Raw genomic sequence first — 17,439 nt, 5'->3', positions numbered from 1 at the left:
ATTTTTCTTAAGCATCATTACTAGCGTGAGGCTCAAAGTCCTTTGTACTAATAACTAAGTTGGTCAGTTAATCTTATTCAACTATTTTGCTAAACTTTACATGTCCAAAACATATTTTTGGCCCTCTCAGATGATTTACCAGAGAGCAGTCTGAGTGCTTTTTTAAATCATAAATCCAGGGGAAAAAAGGAAAAACAAAAAACCCTAAATCCAGTTATGACACTTCTCTTAATATTTAAAAATACTCCAGTGCTCTCCCCTCATACTTAAAATCAAAATTCCTTACATTAGTTTTCAAACTCCTACATGATCTGTTCCTAATTCTTCTCCAAGTTCATCTCCCTATGCCCTAGCCATACTGACCTTTTTAGGTCTTTTTCATTTGTCTTAAATGCTCTCTCTCCACTTTATATAGCTTTTTCATTCTTTTCACTTAGCTCTTAGCTTAAATGTCATGTCCCCACCTCTGAGAGGTCACCTGTAGTAGTAGGGCATAGGCTAAGACTACTATAACAGAGATTCTGAAATACAGTAGCTCGAAAAACGATTAAAGTTTATTTCTCTCTCACATAACATCCAGAGGCAGGGAGGTGGTAAAGGATGAGTGGGCAGCTCTGTTTTGGGAGATAGTTCAGGGACCCTGGTTCCTTCTACCTTGTTCTTACCATAGGGTGCAATCTTCACTCACATGATTAAGGCTGGTCCACATATGTCTACATTCCAGCCTGGAAAAAGAAGAAAAAGAGAGAGTGCAGAAAAAAACAATTTCCCTAAGAAAATGAGACCTGGAAATTGCATTATCAGTTCTGTTCACTTAGTCATGTGTTCATACCTAGCTGCAAGAGAGGCTGGGAAGTATGATTCCTACGTGGGTAGCTAGTTGCCTGGTCAAAACTTGGGGGATTCTATGACTTAAGAGGAAGGAGGGAGAGAATGGATGTGAAGGACATTCTACAGGCCTGACATACTTTTCCTTACCTTCTAACCTACAGTAGCCAAGTAGTCACTCCCTAACATACCATTCTGCTTTAATTCTCTGCAAAATTCTTTTTTGTTGTTTATTTATTTTTGAGAGAGAGAGAGAAGCAGAGGAGGGGCAGAGAGAGAGGGAGAGAGAATCCCAAGCAGGCTCCACACTGTCAGCACAGAGCCTGACATGGGGCTCAAACCCATGAACCATGAGATCACGACCTGAGCCGAAATCAAGAGCCGGATGCTTAATCGACTGAGCCACCTAATTCTCTGCATAATTCTTATTATTCTCTTGTATATACTTACTTGTTGACTGTCATGTGTCTCTCACTCTCAGATTTTAAGCCATGTAACAGCTTGTTTGTCTTTGCTTAAGGTGGATAGCATTGCCCCCAAAAAGTATTTGGCATAATATATTCAATCAGTATTAGTTGAATACATGAATTTAAAAAATTTTTTTAAATGTTTATTTATTTTTGAGAGAGAGAGAGACAGTGAGAGTGGGGGAGGGGAAGAGAGAGAGGGAGACACAGAATCCAAAGCAGGCTCCAGGCTCTGAGTTGTCAGTACAGAGCCCCATGCGGGGCTTGAACCCACGAACTGGGAGATTGTAACCTGAACCAAAGTTGGACGCTTAACCAACTGAGCCACCCAGGCACCCCAGTTGACTACATGAATTTTTAAGTGCCCTACATGAATTTTTAAGTGCCCTTCTAATAGATCCCACTCTTTCAAACTAGTCTTATCTCCCAACATTCCCTCAAAGCCCTGCACTCAATTCTTTGCACTCCAAAAATCTTATTCAATTTCTAACACCAGCTATAATTCCACATAACATTCTCTAGGACAGTACTCTGGCACACACTGACTGCATTAGTTATCTCTTGGTGTGTAACAAATTACACAAACTTGGTTGCTTAAAACAGCAAACATTTATTATGTCACTATTTGTGTGGGTCAGGAGTTTGTGCATGGCTCAGCTAAGTCCTCTGCGTCAGGGTCCCTCACAAGGCCACAATCAAGCAAGTCTGTGCTGCAGTCTCCTCTAAAGGTTTGACTAGGAAAGGAGCCGTTTCCATGTTCTCATGGTTGTTGGGAGAATTCAGTTCCTTCAAGCTATTGGACTGAGGGCCTCAGTTCCTCGCTATGCGGGCCTCTCCATAGGTCAGCTCAGAACATAGTAGCTTGCTTCATCACATCCAGAAACAGAGTTCTGCTAGTAAGACATAAGTTACAGTGTGATATAGCAACTGCAGAATGGCATTCCATCAGCTTTACACCACTGTCATATTCCACTGGTTAAGAAAATTAGAATAAAGTCGCAAGTTCTACCCACACTGTAAAGGAGTGGATGCCATAAGGGTGTGAATGCTGGGAGTCAGGGATCGCTGAGTTTAGAACCCACCATCATCACACTCACTACCCGCTGGGAAGGTCAAAAACATTTATCATTAAGACTACATACTTTAACATTTAATAGCTTCATTGTTGATCTAATGTGCCAACTAAATTGGCACATCCATATCTTTTATTTTGATATCTCAATCTCAAAACAAGGCACATATGTAAGTTTTCATATACTTTGGGAATGAATTGAAAGTGCCTGGGTGGTGTGTTGGAGCTGACTTCTTCCTGTTTGCAAGAGCCATTTGTTAAGTTTTCAGGACTTTTAGGAGCCAGTTGACGTAGGTTGAATGGACCAGAACGGGAGTATTTATTTCAAGGAAATTGGCAGACTCTACAATTGGGGTCCTCCATACCTTCTAAGAGTCCATTGTTAAACATTTACCAGTATACCACTGGTTGTCACAAATTTGTCACTTTCATGGTGTTGAAAACATGGATTTCTCTAATGTAAATGTGAATTCCATGACCCGGGGCTGTTGTGGACTTCCTTTGGGATTATAAGTGATAAATGTGGTTTGGAAACTGTAGAACAGCATATATGGCATTATCACTGCAAAATATAGAAGCAAAGGTACTGAGAAAAAGAACAACCTTGAAATACCTGATGTGTTTTACATTAAATTGTGAAACAAAAGTGCCCAGATATAATCTGGCCTAAAAGCCGTTTGACTTCTTTGGTGTGACTAATGTGAATAAGAGAAGATATGCCAAAAGTGAAAAATGCAGTTTTATTTGGAATGATTCCCCTTAAAGTTCTGTGTTGATTTTCAATTAGTGAGACATGGGGGAAAGACAAGTAACATAAAATAAAACTAATAAGAGAGAACAAGAATCTCAGGATATAACAAATTTAGTGATGGTGTTTCCTAGGGTGAATTAAATATTTAACAACAGATATAAAGTTAAAAATAAGAAAAGATAGACAATGACCTTAATGGAATTGGACAGAGCCTTTTATAAACAATGTATTGGCCATCGTGCTGACAAAATATGCTAACATAATTTTCTTATTTATTTTCATTAGTAATTAAATGTTCAGTAAGCAAAGAATTTGTAATGTTTGTAAATTTCATGTGGTTCATAAACACCTTGTTTCAGTTTTCAAAAATGTAGGCAGATAGCCTCTTCAAAAGGTTTTTTTTATTTCCTTTTTTTTTTTTTTTTTTTTTTACTGGTTTTGAGCTCCACTTTTGTATTTTCTTTTTCTGTCATGATCTCCACTTGTACTCATTTGTCATCTAAAAGATTAAAAAAGTGTTTTGAACGTGTATGAAGTATAAATTAAATGTTAAAAAATCACAAATTAAAATTCTGTTCAGATACTTCAGAAAGCTATTTTTTCCAAAATGTATAGTTATCTGTTAAAATTAAAGACAATAAATATATGAATTATCACAAATATATGAATTATAATAACAATTCCTAACTTTATACAGATATGTTTTTAAAATTAATTTTTACAAATTTATGAAACATTCAACATTTTCATGAAAATTACACTATTTGCAATCTCATATAACATGTCCATTTTGCTACTAATGTAAAGAGTCTGTATCACACTTCATGTATGTTATGTCTATACCTACCTATACATAAATTTAAGAATAATATAAAAGTGTTTGGTTTCGTAAAATGGTCTTCAGCCACCATATTGAACTGTCTGAATTTTCACTCTAATTTGTGAGTATCTCCGGTGTCCTGAGACAAGCAAGAAAATGGATACTTGGCACCAGGAAAAGATACTTCATGAGGTCCAAAGCTATTGCATTCACAATAAGAGGAAGAATTTGACAATTATTTTGTCTTTTCTCTTATCCATTTCTGCTATTCAAATCCTCCCCACATTCCAAAGCAAAGTCTTTCTTCTATGTCAACAGCACTATGAACCATAAACCTTTATGACATTTGTCTTCAGTTGGCTTTTGCATTGTGAACATAAGGCAAGACATGTGTAAAAGTATTTCCCTGGGGTCTGATTGGTGTTATTTCCAGGAGTGGAGAATACATTTATGAGCCACACTATGCCAACAATGTGCCTTGGATTTCACACGACAGAGGTACCCATATGTTATTTTATTAAATGCTTTTTGGGGTATGTTCGTAACATGCAGGGTCCAAGGCAGGGCCCTTCTTGCTGGGCGTGAGGTACTGGTCCCAGAGTACAGAATTATTATTTCTGGACTTTAGCTTCTAACAGCTTTTTATAGGGGCTTAAAGCCCCAACCCTCCAACTCTTCCCTAGTGCTTTTATGCCACTAGACATAAAGTTTTCTTAGAGATTTTTAATGTTTTGGGTCCCACCAGCCACTCTATCTCAAAAAAAACCTGTCACATTGAGATAAAAAAGCCCGGGGACACCGGGGTGGGTCAATCAGTTAAGCTACTGACTCTTGATTTTGGCTCAGGTTATGATCTCACGGTTCATGAGTTCAAGCCCTGCATTGGGCTCTGCACTGTCAGTGCAGAGCCTGCTTGGGATTCTCTCTCTGCCCCTCCCCTACTCATGCTGTCTCTCTCTTTCTCTTCTCTCCCTCTCTCAAAATAAATAAATAAACTTTAAAAAAATAAAAAAGCTTACATTCACTGAGGGGAAATATTTACAGAAATTCAGTTATTGTGTCTATTGCTTACAGTAAATTCTTAAGTCAAGTATAATGGGAAGTGAGTTCTTTTGAATATTTAATTTTAAGTTCTATGGGAAAATTAGCCCTATTTTCTGCCTCTCTCGGGTCAAACATCTAATTTCAAAAAGCAAATCAAGATTTCTCAAATTTGGAGGCTTCTACTCTGTAGAACCTGAATAGATCTAAATCAAAGATCTCTTCAACATACTCACTTTTGAGGCTCATTTCAAGAGGAAAAAACCTCAACTTGGTCTTTCTGTGGTGAAGCCTTTAAGTTCAGGAGCCAAGAGCTTACAATCTTTTTGGAGTGCTTAAATACTTACAGCCAAGTATCAGATATTTGATGAGAGCCTTCAATATTTAAAGAGAGATCAAAGTAAATAGGAAAGAAAGGAAACCAGAAGAAACAGAAATAGTGTAGAGAGTAGAAGTAAACTTTCAAGAAAAAAAGGCCATAATTATACACCATGAAGATAAGAGAAATTGCTCTATCCACAAAAACAAAACAAACAAAACAGACAAAAACAAAATACTAAACAAGAAATGTTTAAAGAACAAAAGAGAGTGCTTGAAAATTAAAAATAAGACAGGTGACATTAAAAAAAAAGGTGGGAGATAAATTTGAAGAAATCTCTGAGAAGGCAGGATAAGCTAGAGATGAAAGATAGGAGAGGAAAGATAGGAAAATTAGTTGATCAGTCCAAGAGTCCCCCTACCCACGTAATAAGAAAGAAAGAAGAGAGGAAGTAAAAATCAAAGAAACAGTATAATGCAATATAATTTAAAACATTTCAGAACAATGAATTTTCTTTTTACTGAAAGTGCTCTCCTGGTGCTCCACACAATGAATGAAAAAAAAAAAAAGACCCAAACTAAGGCACATATTTGTGAAATTTCAGGATACTTTGAATAAAGATTTTTAGGGACTTCTGGGTGGGTCAGTCCGTTAAACTTCTGACTCTTTATTTCAGCTCAGGTCATGATCCCAGGGTTGTGGGACTGAGCCCCAGAGTCGGGCTCTGCCCGGAGCATAGAGGCTGCTTAGCATTCTCTCTCTCTCCTTCTGCCCCTCTTCCCCCCTTGTGCTCTCCCTCTCTCTCTCAAAAGAAAAAGATAAAAAAATAAAAAGATTTTTAAAGCTCACATAGAGAAACAAGAAAGGTTCGATCAAAGGATAAATAACTGGAAATCATTGGACTTTTCAACAGCAACATTGGAAACTTAAAGACAATGGAGAAATACCTTCAACATGTTGAGGAAAAAGTATTTTTTTAAGTATTTGTTTTGAGAGAGAGAAGGAGAGAGAATCCCAAGTAGGCTCCATGCTCAGCATGACACAGGGCTCACTCCACACGGGGCTCAGTCTCAGGATGCTGGGATCATGACCTGAGCTGAAATCAAGAGTTGGATGCTTAACTGATGAGCCACCCAGGCGCCCCTGGAAAAAGTTTTTTTTTTTTTTAATGTTTATTTATTTTTTGAGACAGAGCATGAGCAGAAAGGGAATGCAAGAGAGGGAGACACAGAACGTAAAGTGGGCTCCAGGCTCCACAGGATCAGCACAGAGCCTGAAGTGTGGCTCGAACTCGTGGACCACGTGACCATGTCCCTGAGACCCTGTCCTGAGCCCAAGTCGGATGCTTAACCGACTGAGCCACCCAGGAGCCCTGGAAAAAGTATTTTTAACTAACAACTCTATACTACATGCAGTTTCAGGCAACACCTAGATTCCTATCTTTAGTTTTTTTGTCAATTAGTTATTTATTTTTATTTTTAAATATAATTTTTTGTCAAATTGGTTTCCATACAACACCCAGTGTTCATCCCAACAAGTGCCCTCCTCAATGCCCATCACCCACTTTCCCCTCTCCCTCACCCCCCATCAACCCCCTATTTATTTTTAAATGGAGGTATAATTGACATATATATTAGCTTCAAGTGTACAACATAATGATTTACAATATTTGTATGCATTGCAAAATGATCACAAGTCTAGTTATAACTTGTCACTACACATAGTTACAAAAAATATTTTAAAAAATTTTTCTTATAAGGACTTTTAAGATTTACTCTTTTAGCAACTTCCAAATATACAATATGGTATTGACTATAGCCACTATGCTGTATATTAGTACCTAGGTTACTTGATAGGCATGATGCTAAACTGAATATATCATGCTTTAATGCAAGGTGTTAGTAAAAGCAAATTATAAAAAGCAACTTATTATAACCTATTAACAAGAAAAGCAAGTGATCTCTACAAACTATTAAACATCAGAAGTAAAATGTGATTGTTCTGTTTTTATACACAGAATGGTATCACAATTAGAGCAATGGCACAAAGTATTAATGAAGTGTTTAAGTTCTTTTCATGGTTTATTGTACTCTCCTTGTTTGAGAAAGATGGTAACTGGAACAATTGGACAATTGGAGCAATAAACTATCACTATAAATGTTATCTCTTTTAAGATATGTTTATTTGGAGCTGGAGAACAAAAGCTATTCTGGCACCTGGAAACAGGTTTTAGTGGGTCATTCAAAGCTTCCACTCACTCTGGAAGCTAGAGAGGTGGTTGGGAACCAAGAACTTTTATTATACTATGCCCCCCTTTTAAAAAAGATTTTAGTTTTAAGTAATGTCCATACCCAACATGGGGCTCGAACTCACAACTTGGAGATCAAGAGTTGCATGCTCTACAGACTGAGCCAGCCAGGCGCCCCCCCCCTTCCCATTTTTATTTATTTATTTTTTTGCTTTTGTTTTATGAGGGGGTGGAGGGGCAGAGAGAGGGAGAGAGAGAATCCTAAGCAGGCTCCGTGCTTAGTGCAGAGCCCGACATAGGGCTCAATTCCATGACTCTGAGATCATGACCTGAGCCAAAATCAGGAGTCAGATGCCCAACTCACTGAGCCAACCAGGCAACCCTAATGGACCCAACTATATCTGCCACATACCCAAAGCCTACCTTGTTTTATAATAAGAAGAATATGCTGATACTATTTGACATTTCTGCCATCCATAGCCTGAACTCCCAACTTGAAAGAGACTAAAAAAAAAAACAATAACCAACGGACAAAGTCCAATTTCAACCTATCTGGTATCTGGTAACTTGAGGTACTACTTGTTTCATCCCCATGCACACCCTTTCTCAGAGAATCTGCCATACCCACAGTCCTTGGAAGGGGCAGCTCTACTTCCATAAGACCTTGTCTCCTGAGCTGTGGCTGACTGGACAAGGGGAGAACACCTATCCAATAAGGTTCTTTTGCTTGTTTATGTGAACCCAGAGACCTAGACATTGAGTCAGTATGGAGGATATGGAGGACACTACAGCTATAAGATCAGGTAGGCTCAGGAGTGGCAGCCATTTTTTTTTTTTTTTTTTTTTTTTTTTTTTGCTGTATGCATGCAAATAAACTGAGAAATCTGCCTTCAGAGAGATAAGCCATAACCTGGATGTGCCAAAGGAAGCAGAAACCTTACAGCTCTAGAGAAAGATGGAGAAATAATGGTCTGACAACTTGGACCGTTTCTATATTTGCGTTGGGAACAATGAAATTCCCCTCTGGGACTTCTAAACACCCCCTTTTTACTTGAGTTAATTTGGATAGCTTCCTTTTTTGGCTTGTAACCAAAGAATCTCTGACTCAATAGTTTTTAAAAGTTCTTTTTTGGCACCCCACGACTGTACTGTTTCATACCTCTCTGTAACCATCTGGATCCTACAGGTCCTCTGTACTCCGTTTTAAGTTAGTTGGAATCAGGGGAAACATCAGAGAAAAGACATTTCCTTGCAATGTCCTACAGAAGGGATGCCTGGATCTTTCTAGTTACAGGAATTCAGTGGTGCTTAAAGGATCAACCTCTTCAAGACTCAGTCTGTTATTCAGCAGACTTTTTTTTTTTTTTTTTTTTTTTTAATAAGAGAGATTGAGCGAGCTGGGGAGGGGAAGAGAGAGAGGGAGAGAGAGAAAATCCCAAGCAGGCTCTGTACTGTCAGATCACAAACCATTAGGATCATATTAGTTGAGTATAAACTCAACTAATGAATTTCATTCCACAAAATATAAGACTTACAAAAATATGAAATGAGGGAGATCACATTGTTATGAGGAGTAGATAACTTTTTGTATAGGCAAACATCAGATAATTATGGGTACTCTCATATCTGGTCATATCACAAAGTATGTACTTTTTTTTTTTTTTTTTTTTTTTGAGGTAGGCTTCATGGCCAGTACAGGGCCTGAAATCACAACACTGAGATCAAGACCTGAGCTGAGATGAAGAGTCGGAAGGTTAACAGACCCAGCCACCCAGGAGTCCCTGAAACTATGCAGTTTTTTTTTTTTTTTTTTTTTTTTTCAACGTTTATTTATTTTTGGGACAGAGAGAGACAGAGCATGAATGGGCGAGGGGCAGAGAGAGAGGGAGACACAGAATCGGAAACAGGCTCCAGGCTCTGAGCCATCAGCCCAGAGCCCGACGCGGGGCTCGAACTCACGGACCGCAAGATCGTGACCTGGCTGAAGTCGGACGCTTAACCGACTGCGCCACCCAGGCGCCCCAATGAAACTATGCAGTTTTAAAGTAGATTCCTCTTTAAATGACTTTCAAATTCTGAGATACTAAAAACCATACATTTATTTATATGCCAGTCACACTGTTTACAATCATTAAATCCTTATGAAAGTATGGTGGACCAAAAATGACAATAGTCATCTTCATAGATGAAAGAAATTAAATTGTTTCTGCTTTTAGGTAATTAAAACTTCGAATATTTTATGGGTTTAACTACATATGACAAGCTAATTCTTATCTACTTTGAATAGTTCAGTCACAGTATGGCTTATTTAGTTATATACCTAAATGAAATGTGAAAGTTTTCCATTCATTTTGATATTTCTACAATCTATTTCATATCTAGTATTATGTTCATTTAGCCCTAAAAAGAATATAGGCTTTTTGGGGTGCCTTGGTGGCTCAGTCAGTTAAGCATCCAACTTCTGCTCAGGTCATGATCTTGCAGTTCAGGTGTTTGAGCCCCGAGTCGGGCTCTGCTCTGACAGCTTAGAGCCTGGAGCCTGCTTCTTCTGATTCTGTGTCTCCCTCTCTCTCCCTCCCCCTCCCCCACTTGTTCTCTCTCTCTCTCTTTCTCTCTCAAAAATAAATTTAAAAAATTAAAAAAATTTTTAAATGTAAGCTTTTTGATACTTATAAGCTTAGGTTTTCCTAAGAATATGCCTAAGAAAAACAATACTTAAGGAGGTAATTAATCACTTCAATTTATCTAATCATTGTTTTTATTGATTTTCCCATAAGTATTTTAAAGCTTCATTTTTTTAAGGAAGCAATTATGTGAACAAAGTATTACAGTAATTTTAGCTTAGGTTTGTCCAAATAGGCTGGTATTAATGTATGCACTTCAGCCACTCAGAATTATAATTACACTGAAGGCGTATCTGCTCACGTTATACTCCCACCCAAGGAATTATATAGAAAAGAGTGATTCCTGGGGCGCCTGGGTGGCGCAGTCGGTTAAGCGTCCGACTTCAGCCAGGTCACGATCTTGCGGTCCGTGAGTTCGAGCCCCGCGTCGGGCTCTGGGCTGATGGCTCAGAGCCTGGAGCCTGTTTCCGATTCTGTGTCTCCCTCTCTCTGTGCCCCTCGCCCGTTCATGCTCTGTCTCTCTCTGTCCCAAAAATAAATAAACTTTGAAAAAAAAAATTTAAAAAAAAAAAAAAAAAGAAAAGAGTGATTCCTTTCTCCTGTGTCCTCATTTATTTTCCTTTTCATATACCTTGCTGACCTACATAAAAGTTAGTTGTAGCTCATTTAAATTCAGTCTCCAGTGTGAAGCAGTGTATTGCTTAACTGTAACCCAAAGTGTGAGAAGGGGAGTGTCAGTGTTTCTCAACAGCAGTGTCTGTAGCAATTAAGGTGTGGCATCGCCAGTGCTACAGAACCCTATTCCAGTCAAACATGTTTCTGTTCTGCATCTTCCATTTTGAAGTAAACTTTCTAATATATAGCTTCTAATTATTAAATAAAGTAGAAAAAAGTAGCTAGAAAGAAAAACAAAAATCACCGTCCAAACCCAAGAGTCATCCATAGCCTCTGAAAATTCTTGGACACAAAGCATCAGTTACTGGATGTCCCTTCACCCCTGACAAGCTCCTCAGCCTCTGAGCAGATTTCCCAACAGGAGGCGAGAGAGGGCAGCAGGGAAATGTTGCTAAGTAACACAGTGGGTACAGTTGTGTGGTGGGCCGATGAGATGACACAACCTTGAACCTTATGCTGGTTCACAGTCATTCCACGATATAATAAAAGATACAGAGAGGCAAAATAGAGAATTACTATCTTCAATTGTTAGCTCAAAAAGTCAGGTAGTTAAAGAATGTCATGGTTACTTATACCTATGAATTTTTCTTGCTAGTTTTATTTTTTTTCCCAGAATACTTTTAGGTTTAGGTATCATTTTTATGTATCCATGAATTAACTAATTAATTCAATCATTCATTCATCCAACAACTATTCACTGCGTACCTACTGTGACATTTTATTAGGCCGTAACTATTGAGACTCTTACAATGATATTGTGAAGTTTCCATAAGAAGTTTGTTATAAAAACAAACAGGTATAGAGATCAAAATCAGGAATTCCTTGCATCATTTATTATTGTTGCTTTTTTTTTTTAATTTTTTTTTAACGTTTATTTATTTTTGAGACAGAGAGAGACAGAGCATGAATGGGGGAGGGGCAGAGAGAGAGGGAGGCACAGAATCCGAAGCAGGCTCCAGGCTCCGAGCCATCAGCCCAGAGCCCGACGCGGGGCTCGAACTCACGGACCGTGAGATCATGACCTGAGTTGAAGTCGGACACTTAACCGACCGAGCCACCCAGGCGCCCCTGTTGCATTTTATTTTTAATACAAGTTAGTATAAGAGACTTTATTTGATATACCTATGGGTTACAAAACAGATATTTCCCAATTATTAAGGGAGGTGGGGAGGAAGTCTAAACATGAATAGCAACATAATACATATTAGAAAATACAATATGTCACAGAATAATTTACCAGAGTTTCCTTTTATTTAAAAACAGTTTTTTGGCACAAAACAGACACTCAGATCAATGGAACAGAATAGAGAACCCAGAAATGGACCCACAAACATATGGCCAACTAATCTTTGACAAAGCAAGAAAGAATATCCAATGGAACAAAGACAGTCTCTTCAGCCAATGGTGCTGGGAAAACTGGACAGCAACATGCAGAAGAATGAACCTGGACCACTTCCTTACACCATACACAAAAATAAACTCAAAATGGATGAAAGACCTAAATGTAAGATAGGAAGCCATCAAAATCCTCGAGGAGAAAGCAGGCAAAAACCTCTTCGACCTTGGCCACAGCAACTTCTTACTCAACGCGTCTCTGGAGGCAAGGGAAACAAAAGCAAAAATGAACTATTGGGACCTCATCAAAATAAAAAGCTTCTGCACAGCGAAGGAAACAATCAGCAAAACTAAAAGGCAACCGACAGAATGGGAGAAGATATTTGCAAATGACATATCAGATAAAAAGCTTAGTATCCAAAATCTATAGAGAACTTATCAAACTCAACACCCAAAAAACAAATAATCCAGTGAAGAAATGGGTAAAAGACATGAATAGACACTTTTCCAAAGAAGACATCCAGATGGCCAACCGACACAGGAGAAAATGCTCAACATCACTCATTATCAGCAAAGTACAAAACAAAACCACAATGAGATACCACCTCAAACCTGTCAGAATGTCTAACATTAACAACTCAGGCAACAACAGATGTTGGCGAGGACACAGAGAAAGAGGATGTCTTTTGCACTTCTGGTGGGAAGGCAAGCTGGTGTAGCCACTCTGGAAAACAGTATGGAGGTTCTTCAAAAAATTAAAAATAGAACTACCCTATGACGCAGCAATTGCACTACTAGGTATTTATCCAAGGGATACAGGTGTGCTGTTTCGAAGGGGCACGTGCACCCCAATGTTTATAGCAGCACTATCGACAATAGTCAAAGTATGGAAAGAGCCCAAATGTTCATCAATGGATGAATGGACAAAGAAGATGTGGTATACACAATGGAGTATTACTTGGCAATCAAAAAGAATGAAATCTTGCCATTTGCAACTACGTGGTTGGAACTGGAGGGTATTATGCTAAGCAAAATTAGTCTGAGAAAGACAAATATCGTACAACTTCACTCATATGAGGACTTAAAGATACAAAACAGATGAATATAAGGGAAGGGAGGCAAAAATAATATAAAAACAGAGAGGGAGACAAAACTTAAGAGACTTTAAATATAGAGAACAGAGGGTTGCTAGAGGGGTTGTGGGAGGGGGGATGGGCTAAAGAGTAAGGGGCATTAAGGAATCTCCTCCTGAAATCATTGTTGCATCATGTGTTCAATAACTTGGATGTAAATTATAAAAAATAAATAACTTATTAGATTAAAAAATTTTTAATGTTTACTTATTTTTTAGAGAGAGAGAGAGAGAGAGAGAGAGAGAGAGAGAATGTGGGGGATGGGCAGAGAGAGAGGGAGACACAGAATTTGAAGCAGGCTCCAGGCTCTGAGCTGTGAATACAGAGCCGGAAGCAGGGTTCAAACCCATGAACCATGAGATCATGACCTGAGCCAAAGTCAGATAGTTAACCTACTGAGCCACCCAGGCATCCCCAGAGTTCCCTTTTAAACAGAAGCTCTCGGTTTGACTTTAACCAATTTTAACCATATTTTAAAAAGCACATTGTGGCGTCTGGTTGGCTCTGTTAGTAGAGCACATGACTATTGATCTCGGGGTTGGGAGTTTGAGCCCCTGTTGGGCATAGAGATTATTTTAAAAAGGGAGGGTGCTGGGGCGCCTGGGTGGCGCAGTCGGTTAAGTGTCTGACTTCAGCCAGGTCACGATCTCACCGTCTGTGAGTTCGAGCCCCGCGTCAGGCTCTGGGCTGATGGCTCAGAGCCTGGAGCCTGTTTCCAATTCTGTGTCTCCCTCTCTCTCTGCCCCTCCCCTGTTCATGCTCTGTCTCTCTCTGTCTCAAAAATAAATAAACGTTGAAAAAAAAAATTAAAAAAAAAAAAATAAAAAGGGAGGGTGCCTTGCTGGCTCAGTCCTTATAGCATGAAACTCTTGATCTCAGGGTCATGAGTTTAAACCCCACACTGGGTGTAGTAGAGCTCACTAAAAAAAAAAAAAAAAAAAAAAAAAAAAAAAAAAAAAGAAAGAAAGAAAGAAAAAAGAAAAAGGAAAAAGAAAAAAGCACATTATTGTTTAAAGTGAGCTATACCTCTTATTTATTTTTGCATACCCATTCCATATTCTTTATCTAGTATAAGTTTCCTTTTTTTTTCCTGGAAAACTTGATACGCCTAAAATATATGAATAATGCTAATATTTATTGACCACTTAATTTATACAACTTGGAGTCGTGTGAAATACTACATGTTTTATCTCCTTTAATTTTTAAGAAGTAGATACTGTCATCATCTCCACGTTACAAATAGTAAAACTAAGGTTATATAAACACCACTATGTTTATTGCAGCATTATTTTCAATAGCTAAGATACGGAAGCAACCTAAGTGTCCATTGATATATAAATGGATAAAGAAGATGTGGTATATATATACACAACGGAATATTATTCAGCTACAGAAAGAATGAAATCTTGCAATTTGCAACAACATGGATGATCTAAAGGGTACAATGCCAAGTGAAATACATCAGTCAGAGAAAGACAAATACCATACAATATGACTTACAGGTAGAATTTAAGAAACAAAACAAATACATAAGGAAAAAAAAAGAGACAGACCTCCCCCCGCCCCTGCAAATAAAAAAAGCAGACTCTTAACTATAGAGAACAAACTGGAGGTTGCCAGAGGGGAGGTGGGTAGGGGAATGGGTGAAATAAGTGAAGAGAATTGAGGACACTTACAGTGATGAGCTCTGAGTAATGTATAGGATTGGTGAATCACTGTATTGTAAACTTGAGCCAAATATAACCCTGTATGTGTATTAATTATGCTGGAGTTAAAATTTTAAAAATTCCTACTACATACAAGAATAAAAATAATGAAATCTTGCCATTTGTGACAGCATGGATGGAAGTAGAGGGTATTATTATGCTAAGTGAAATAAGTCAGGCAGAGAAAGACAAATACCGTATCATTTCACTTATACACAGAATCTAAAAAAACAAAACTAAACAGAAATAGACTCATAGATACAGAGAACAAACTCATGGTTGCCAGAGGGGAGAAGGGTAGGGGAATGGGTGAAATAGGTGAAAGGGATTAAGAAGTACAAACTTCCAGTTATGAAATAAACTTCACAGGGATGTAAACATACAGCATAGGGAATATAGTTGATAATATTGTAAGAACTACATACAGTGACAGTAACTAGACTTATTGTGGTGATTATTTTGTAATGTATATACAAGTAGCATACCTGAAGCTAATATAATATCGTGTATCAACTACACTTCACTGAAAAAAAATGGGGAGATATGTGGACAGAGACACACAGGAACAACATCATGTTAAGATGAAAGCAGAGATTGGGGTGGTGCTTTTACGAGCCAAGGGATGCAAAAGATTGCCAGCAAATTATCAAAAGTTAGGAAGGAGGCATGGAACAGATTCTTCCTCACAACCCTAAGAAGGAACCAATCCTATTGACATTTTGATTCCAGACTCCAGACTGCAGAACTGAGACAATAAATTCCTGTTGTTTATAAATAAAGTAAGCAAAATAAAATTAAAATTAATTTAAAAAAAGGTTGGCGGGGGGCACCTGGCTGGCTCAGTTGGTGGAGCATGCAACTCTTGATGTCGGGGTTGTGAGTTCAAGTCCTACATTGGGCATAGAGTTAACTTAAAAAAAAAAAAAAAAAGTTAAGTAAGTTGGCCAAAGTCATACAGTTATTGAACCGTTACAGAACCAAAGCCGGACAGTCTGTCCCCAGAACTCTCCCCATTAATCGCTCTGCTCTACAATTTCCCATGAACTTCAGGTATATTTATCTGATAAAAATTTTGTATGGTACAGCAAAATGCCTGTAACATTTAAAAATGTTGAACTAAAGAACTACAGCTTACTAAATGTAGTTTGGTTTCTCATTTATTGGGAATAAAATCCACCCGTATCCACAATGCATTAATCACAGAAGAATGCTTAAAAATCTCAAATCCAGGGGCGCCTGGGTGGCTTGGTCGGTTAAGCGTCCGACTTCAGTTCAGGTCATGACCTCACGGTCCGTGAGTTCGAGCCCCGCGTCGGGCTCTGTGCTGACAGCTCAGAGCCTGGAGCCTGTTTCAGATTCTGTGTCTCCCTCTCTCTCTGCTCCTCCCCTGTTCATGCTCTGTCTCTCTCTGTCTCAAAAATAAATAAATGTTAAAAAAAAAAAAGTAACTGCTTAAAAAAAAAATCTCAAATTCAAACCTTTTCTCTTATAGCATTTAGAAACAGAATACCTAAAATTATAAAAATAAACTGCATTACTTCTTAAGGGCAAAATTCATGAATTCATATATCAGGACATAAAAGCAAGTTTGGTTTTAGCCACTTGTAACATGATAACATGAAGTTTAATTTCAGTCTATATTGTATACATATTTTGCCCTAAATACAAAAACATGTGAAAGATTTTCTTAAATCAAAAAACTATGTTTTTTTTAACATAATGAATTTAAAGTAAACGGAATAGCGTGTGTCTCTTGTGAAATGGGAAATGTTTCCTTTTCTGTAAAGACAGTTTCACTAGGCTAACAATCTCTTTGATTCTCCCCTATGTTTCCCAGCAAAGGCAAGTGATTTGACTGATAGATTTGAGGAAAGAAACTGGGTTTGTATATCTCATTCACTACTTCCATTCTCCTGATAACTGGTAGCCTTCATGAACATCCAAGTATTGTCATATGGGGGAAGGGGCTCGTCTCTTCAAGGGAAGCCTGGAGTTTTTCAGCATTACCTGTTGACAAGATAGGCAAATTTGCCTACTTTTGGAGGTCAGCATTAGGAAGTCCACCTGCCCACAAATATAAGTCATATTCTCTAATATCTGCTTTTAGCATTAATAAAAGATATCCTGGTTTTTCACATTTAGAACTCAGGTGGGGAAGAGGAATAATGTTTGTTTCCCTCAAACGTGTACATGTATGTGATTGATATTATTAAATAGTATATTAAAATTAACCAAGTTTTTTTTTTTTTTTTTTTTTTTTTAGGTAGGCTTCACACCCCATGTGGAGCCCAGTGTGGGGCTTGACCTTGTAACCTCAAGATTAATACCTGAACTGAGATCAAGGGTCAGGTGCTCAACTGACTGAGCCACCTAGGCACCCCTGAACCAACATTTTTTTGAATATTATTTTTAATAAAAAT

This window comes from Puma concolor, chromosome B2 (assembly GCF_028749965.1).
Source record: "Puma concolor isolate L17-30 chromosome B2, mPumCon1.1.hap2, whole genome shotgun sequence".
Classification (NCBI taxonomy): Eukaryota; Metazoa; Chordata; class Mammalia; order Carnivora; family Felidae; genus Puma; species Puma concolor.
Note: the sequence above shows the minus strand (reverse complement) of the source record.